This window comes from Ailuropoda melanoleuca, chromosome 7 (genome assembly GCF_002007445.2).
Source record: "Ailuropoda melanoleuca isolate Jingjing chromosome 7, ASM200744v2, whole genome shotgun sequence".
Taxonomy (NCBI): Eukaryota; Metazoa; Chordata; class Mammalia; order Carnivora; family Ursidae; genus Ailuropoda; species Ailuropoda melanoleuca.
In genome coordinates this window covers 56,524,320-56,531,503 of record NC_048224.1, presented here as the reverse complement: position 1 = coordinate 56,531,503, position 7,184 = coordinate 56,524,320, and the positions used below count along the sequence as shown (strand labels likewise).

Sequence of the window (7,184 nt, the reverse complement as noted above, 5' to 3'; positions counted from 1 at the left end):
GGGGCCGGGGCGGGGCCCGGGAGCCTCGGGCCCAGCCTGGGCGCTGGGCGTCTTTGGGGAGTCGGCAGAGCCTGTGCTCTGGGGTGCGGGCACCAGCAACATCCCCTGGGCTGGTAATTTGTACCCATTTCCCCAAAGCACACAGAGGCATGCAAGTCTATGGCTTCCCCAGAAAACGCGCACTTGCCCCTACTCCAAATACAGACAATTAAGAAGGGCAGGTGTTAGTCACCCGCTCCCACGGTCCCCGTGGCTCCTTCACGGCCTGCAGGATGAAGTCCCGCCTCTTGAATGCAGCTCTTCAGTACTCTGCTTCCATCATACCTGCAGCCACTGTTCTCAGCCCCCTGCGGCCCGGCCCACCTGAGCACTGCTGCCCTCCACACCCAGCTTGTCTGTGCCTCTGAGCCTTTGCAAACAGTATTCCCTCTCCTCCATGTGCCCTTCCACTCCGTCCGCCTTGAAAATTCCTATTCACATTCTTAACTCTTTAAACATCTCCTACACCAAGATACCTTCCTGACCCTTTAATGCAATATCATTATAGCGACAGCAGTGGCGGTGGGACAGGGGGCCTGGGTGGTTCAGTCGTTGGGCGTCTGCCTTCGGCTCAGGTCATAACCCCGGGGTCCTGGGATGGAGCCCCACTTTGGGCTCCCTGCTTAGTGGGGAGTCTGCTTCTGGCTCTGCCCCTCCCCTCAGCTCGTGCTCTCTCCCTGGCTCTCTCTAATAATAAAAATCTTTAAAACAAAAAACTTGAAAAAAAAAAAAAGGAGTGGCGGTGGGAGAGCAAGTCAAAGTCACGGCAAATATTTGAGTGCCAGGCAGGCTATGCCAGTTACAGACCTCATCATCTCATTTCTCTCCTGTTTGCTGTCTCACCTCCAAACACAGAATGGGAGTATTAGCTCCACACTCTGGATGAAGGCACCCGGGCTCGGGAAGTTGGGGGCCCTGGCCCAAAGCACCAGCAGGAAGCACTGGGAGCCACACCCGGGGCTGTCTGCTGCAGAGCGTGGCCGTCACGCCTGCCCCCGCCCCGCAGCCTGTGCCCACCTCATGCGTAGTCTGGGTGCCCCAGGAGGACGCTGAGTGTCTACAGGCTCCTCTCACGGGGGTGCATCGTTCTGGCGTGTGGTTTCCAGGGCCTTGGCACAGGCCTGGCAGGCTCGGGGGGGACGCTGGCTGCAGAAGGCAGGGCACAGACTCCGCTTGCTCTCTCTCCTCCCACCCTACCCCAAGAAGGCTGGCAGCCCACTCCCGGGCCCAGCAGGCACCCGCTGTGGCTCCCTCCATGGCGGGTCAGATGCATTCCCCGTGTCCGTCCACTGCGTGAACTCCCCTGGAGGCCTGGAAATGTCACCAGTGCAGTGGCTGCCCGGGGTTGGAGCACAGGGGAATTCTAGGGCAGTGACACAGTCCTGGCGGAGGCGGGACACTGCATTGGTCCAAACCCACCGAGCTGACAACACTGAGAGGGACCCTGATGGAACTCTGGGCTCTGGTTCACAATGACTGTCAGTGTTGGTCATCAGCTGAAGCAAATGGATCAAACCAGCGTGCACGTGAATAGTGGGGGAGCCGTTCGTGGGGAGGCGAGGGGGCCCTGGGAACTCCCGCCGCCGTGAGCTCAATTTTCTGTAAGCCTAAAACTGCTCTAAAACATCGTCTATTAATTTAAAAAAAAAAAAAAGCTGTCACAAAGAACCACGGTGCCCAGACCTCTCATATCCCTTTGTTATGAATATTTCAGGTCTCTGGTTTGCTCAGAGACAAAACAGCTTGGATCTGAGTTAAAGTCTCTCACTCCAAAATGAGCCACTCAGCTCCCATGGGGGAGTGGGTGCATTGCCTCCTGGGGGGCTGAGCTGGTGCCCCTGCCAGCATCACCACGGTGGCCGCGGGCCGTCACTGCTGATGCCCTTTAGTGGAGGACACGTTCCCGGGCTGCCCAGGGGTCCTCGGTGGGCAGGCTGACCCAGGGTTTTACTGAGGCAGCTTCCACAAAGCCCTCCTCGACCAAAATAGCTCTGTCCTTGGTGCCCTGTGGTGTCACCGCCACCCCACCTGGCCCAAGCCTGCTGATTCTCAGGACCCGCAAACCTCGGGATGGAAGGGGTATAGCGCCGAGTCCAACCCCTCGTTCAGCAGATGGGGAAACTGCTGGAGGCCCAGGACCAGGCAGGACTGGCCCAGGCCTCCTTGACAGCAGGTGGTGTTTGAGGATGAAGCTGTTCCTGTCATGGACAACCTCAGGGCTGTCCTGAAACACTAGTGTCCTCACACACAACACGGCAGGGACAGGGGCTGGCTCAGCTTGTGGGTCCCAGCTTCGTCGAGCTCCAGCAGAGTGACCCTGCACCGTCACCCTGAATGGGAAGGGGCTGAGAGGCCCCTGGGGATGGCTCAATGGCCTACAGAGGCTAGGCCTGGTGACGGGAGGGCCCGGCCGCTAGCGCTAGAGGGAGGAAGCCTGCCCGTGGGGGACAGCACCTGCCCCCGTCCCTCTGCCGATGGCGGGGAAGGGCACTCAGTCCATAGGCAGAATCGGCTCCAGGCATGGTCATGCCATTTGGGATGGAGACGCGCCAGAGCTCACACATGGACACTGGGGCAGGAGGACACAGTTTGCTCCTAGGTTGGCATCCCCACCCACCGCCCAGCAATCTCCCTCTTCTCGCCCCCCAGGCCCCCTTCCACCCCAGCACCTTGTTAGGGGCTGAATTGTGTCTCCCTCCAAATTCATATGTTGAAACCCTAAACCTCGGGATGTGGGAATATGACTGGCGGGAGAGAGGGCCTTCAAAGGGTGATGAAGTTAAAATGAGGCCATTAGGGTGGGTCCTGATCTAACATGACCGGGGGCCCTGTAAGAGAGGAAATTTGGATCCACAGAGAGACACCAAAGGCGAGTGTGCCCAGAGGCAAACCAAGTGAAGAAGCAGGAGGAGGGCCGCCGTCTGCCAGCCCGGGGGAGGGGCTTCGGAGGAAACCAGACCCACCTTGGTCTTCGAGGGTCAAGCAAACTTCGATCTTAGACTTCCACCCTCCAGAGCCACGAGCAAATAGATTTCTGTTGTCTATACCACCTGGGTCCTAGCAAATGAATACATGCCTCATCCCGAAGCTGGGGGTGAGGGGAAGGTCAAGGTGGGAGGACCAGTTCAGAGGGGCAGGACTGAATTGTGAGTTTTTGATGACTTCCCCAGAAGCTCTGTCTGGGGCCTGATTTCGAGCACACGGGTACCAGACATCATGCTTCCTTGTCCACCAGGATAACTCTTACCAATCCAGCACTGAAGGCTGGGCCTTTTCCCTCACTGACTCATTCCCCTCTCACCTCTGAGCTTGTGTTCCTGCAGCCACTCTCCCTCCTCAGCGTTTTCAGAGCCCTCCCCCATGCACCTCCTCCAGGAAGCCCTCCTTGCCTGACTCAATATTTGAACGCAGTTCCCTCATCACCCGTCATGGGATGTTAGTGCGCTTATCCGGGACAACGTAGTGAAACCTCTGTATAGAGCCTGGATCTCCGCAGCCACGCACTAAATTATAGTTATGACTGTCATCATATTAATTAGTTATTAATATAATGACAATTGGATGAATATTACTATATCTCATGTTGAATGCTCATATTATTCCTGTCAACCCCTGACTGCTGTGAATCACCCCACACCTCACCTTTCCCCGGTCCTTCTTCATCCCCCTGCCCTACCTTCCCTCACCCTGCCCAGCCTCTTGGCGGTCCCCGCCACAGGGTGTCGGATCCCACACAACCCCCAGCTGTGCCGGCCTGTCTGTCACCAGCAAGACTGACACGGCCAGCTCCGCCAGGGGACGGGGCTCCAGCCCGGCTCCCGACACCACGCTGCCATAACCTGCGGGGCCCACTGGCCCCCCGCCCCCCGGCCCGGGAAGCAGATGGTCAGAAACTAATGAATCAGCCTGTGTATTTACCAGCCCCGCACCTGCTGCTGAACGGGCTTAATCAACAGCAAGCACGATGAATAAACCCCGAGCCATCGCCAGCACAATTCTCTCCCTCTCGTTCCTATTTCTCCTCTCCCTTCCACCGCCCTCCTGCCCCAAGATCTTGGAATTCCATTAACCATTTTGGGGTGTGGGGTGTGTCTCCTGTTCAAGGCGCTGTCCAACGCTGAGCCAGCGGTCCTTCCCAAACACCATTTGCTCTCGCTCTCGCTTTCCTTCTGTTCTCCCCTAGCGAGGGTTCCCGAGGAGGAGCCTGGGGTTGGGAGCCCACCTGACCCCAAGCCCCCCACCCCCAGTGCTGTGCCTCGGTCTGACAGCTCATGAGGGCCAGGCTGGAGGTCTGGTGTCTGCCGGCCTTCTTGGTCGGCACATTTCCCCCCTCTGCATGAGATCAGACTAATAATGAAACGGACAATCCGAACAATACCTAGTGCCTAATACCTGGCCTAAAACCAGAGAGAAAGTTAGGTGTGTTAGAGGCCCACCTTCAACCTTTTAGGATGATACCAAAGCCAACATTTGATATTATCGAACACGGTAATTATTTTTTTTAGACATTTCATGAATATTCTCCCAAAAGTAAATAAATGAAAACCATACCCCTGATTAAAATCTTTGAAACTTTCTCCAAAGAAAATGTAACACATCACATTTTCCATGCAAACTCTGGGGATTCATGGGGTTGCCTCTCCCCAGTTAGGAACCCCTGTTCTGGAGCACTTAAGGAAACCAACTTTTGGGTCTGAAAGTCCTGGGTTTAATCTCAGCGCTATCCCTGGAGGCTGCGTGACCTTGAGAAAGTTGCTTTACCTCTCTGAGTGCGTAGTCTCTCATCCAACAACATGTGAAATAATGTGTACGAAATGCCTAGGAAACATCTGCAAACCGTAGCAATAATTAGGAAACTGCGGCTTCAAATGCACTAGCCCAGGGGCTCTCCCAGCAACCTCCGATGGGAAGAAGCAAGGCTGAGGCCAACCGGCTCATTAACGCTAAAACCAGAGCTTCACACAAGACACGGACTGCCTTGGGGACTGCGGGTCCAGAAGTGCATAACGATCGTGACATTCATTGAGTGCGAACCGTGTGCCAGGGCTGGGCTGGGCACTGCACACCCATTCCGCGTGGCGTCCTCCCGGCAACCCCGGGGCGGCCAGGGCTACAATGACCTCCTCTTCACCGGCCGAGAAACCGAGTACATGCCAGCCCCGCGCCACGGTGTCTGAACACAGTGGGACCTAGCCAAGGAAATCTGGGGAACCGAGTCCGTCCTAGCGTGACTCTCCTGTCTCTGCAGACACACAAAGACAAGTCACCTGAAAGGTTAGGTGGTGGGGGCGACGGGGAGGGGTGAAGGCAGGGGTGCAGGGCAAGGGGCAGGCAGGCGGCTAGGATAACAGCGCCCGGGGAAAGAGGTGGAACAGACCCACAGGGACACCGAGCAGGAGTCGCCTGGGAAGAACTAGTCTATGGAGAAACCACTTTGTACCACGAATTTCAAACCTTTCAATGGTCTCTTGAATGCTTTTGCTCTTATGTTATTTTCTGTGTGAAGGGTACAGTTGGGAGTCAGAGGCCAGGCTGTAAACAGTGTAGACAAGCTTCGGGCAAAAAATATAATTGAGTGGGGAAGTCGACCGTTAGCAGGGACGGAGGTAACCGAGCCCAGGGGAAGTCGGGCTGTTTGGACCTCCGGGCCCCTACCAAGGAGCCCGTGCAGGGGCGGCCACCGGAGCCATAACCAAGTTTCGGGAAGAGTAATAAACAGCCGTGTGTGGACCAGCCGTGCATCGTAACCTGTGTCGAGATGAAATTTAGCCCCTGGACTCTGATGGGGCGGGTTTTGGGAATGTGGGCAGCACGTGCCGGAACATGGTGGGAAGGGCTCCGTGATTTGTGGCTGCATGAGCGGGGACAGCCCTCACTCAGGCTCCCCCCAGCCACAGAGTCTCTCCACTTCCCCTGAGTCAAGCCTCAACTTCTCCACTGGAGGGGAAGCGCCATGAGGGCAGCGGCCCCATCTGCCTCCTTCCTCATGGCAGCCAAGGCCCTGGCACTCCTTGGGGCTCCTTGGGAAAACTTGGTGGAGTGGATGGAATCCAGGGCATGAGCAGGCTGACTCCTCCGGGCCCTCATGAGAATTCCCGCGTGGCAAGCACCTTGCACAGCCCCAGCTCACCAGCAGCGGATGGAGGGACAGCATCCCGGCCGTCTCCAGCCCTGTGGTTTAAGCACACAGCAAGGTCCACACCCCGCCCGTGCACTATCCTGGAAGACGGGGTCCTTCAATGCTCACTCTAGAAATGAGGAAAGGCTGAGCAAGGTCTCAAGGTCACGCTGCTTGCCAGTGGCCGAGGTGGGACAAGAAGCTAAGGGAGTCGGGCTCGGAGACAAGTCAGGAAACTGTGCCCTTCACCCAAAAGGGAAGGACACTGCCGCCCCCAGACCTGGGCTGCTCCCTTGGGATTTGGGTTCCACCAGGAGGCAGACAGCCCATCGCTCTGCCCCCAGGCGTGTGGGCAGGCCCAGGGAACAGTTTAGCAGCTGACAGATTTTTCTGAACCTGTCTGTCTCATGCTCAGCCCGTCAACCTCGGCGCGGCTGGAGGCATCTGCCTGTGGGAGGCGGGAGGCGGCCAAGGGGAGCCCTACGGAGGGGTGGCGAGGGGCGCCAAGGGGGAGGGGCGCGGGGCAGGGGGCTCCGAGGGTCAGGCCAGGCAGGACCAGCTCCCTCTTGCAGAACAGGACTTAGGGAGGAGCAAAGGTGGGGAAGCCAACCGGCAGCTGAGTGAGCCGCATCCTCCACCTTGCATGATGCTTCTAGAACTCTGGGGGAAACTTCCAGCCTGGGCAGGTGTGTAAGTCAATAATAAGTTCCCTAACCCACAGGGTCATGGAGCTGGGATTCGGGAAACTGTTCCTAACCACCATGTATGACTTTGGTGGGGCCTTGCCCTATCTGTGTCTCAGTTTCCCCATTCACGAAACGATCGAGCTCTGACACTGACCTCCCCAAGTCCATGTTCCTCAGTCCCTCATACCGTTTGGAAGGAAGGGCACAGAGGTACATCCCCACCTCCCTCTACTCCAGGGAGAAAGCTGGGGTGCCGGGGGAATTCTCCCTAACAAATTATTTCCTATTTATTGGTAAGAGAAGTTGCAGAGGGGATAAATTATTAACAAAGTGGAAACGAG

General features: G+C 57.0%; 1 protein-coding gene across 4 annotated transcripts in view; it reads right to left on the bottom strand.

The window, feature by feature from the left end:
* Nucleotides 1-7,184, bottom strand: part of NTNG2 (netrin G2) — a 67,848-nt gene that overhangs the window by 37,923 nt on the left and 22,741 nt on the right. The gene's annotated exons all lie outside the window — the stretch shown is intronic.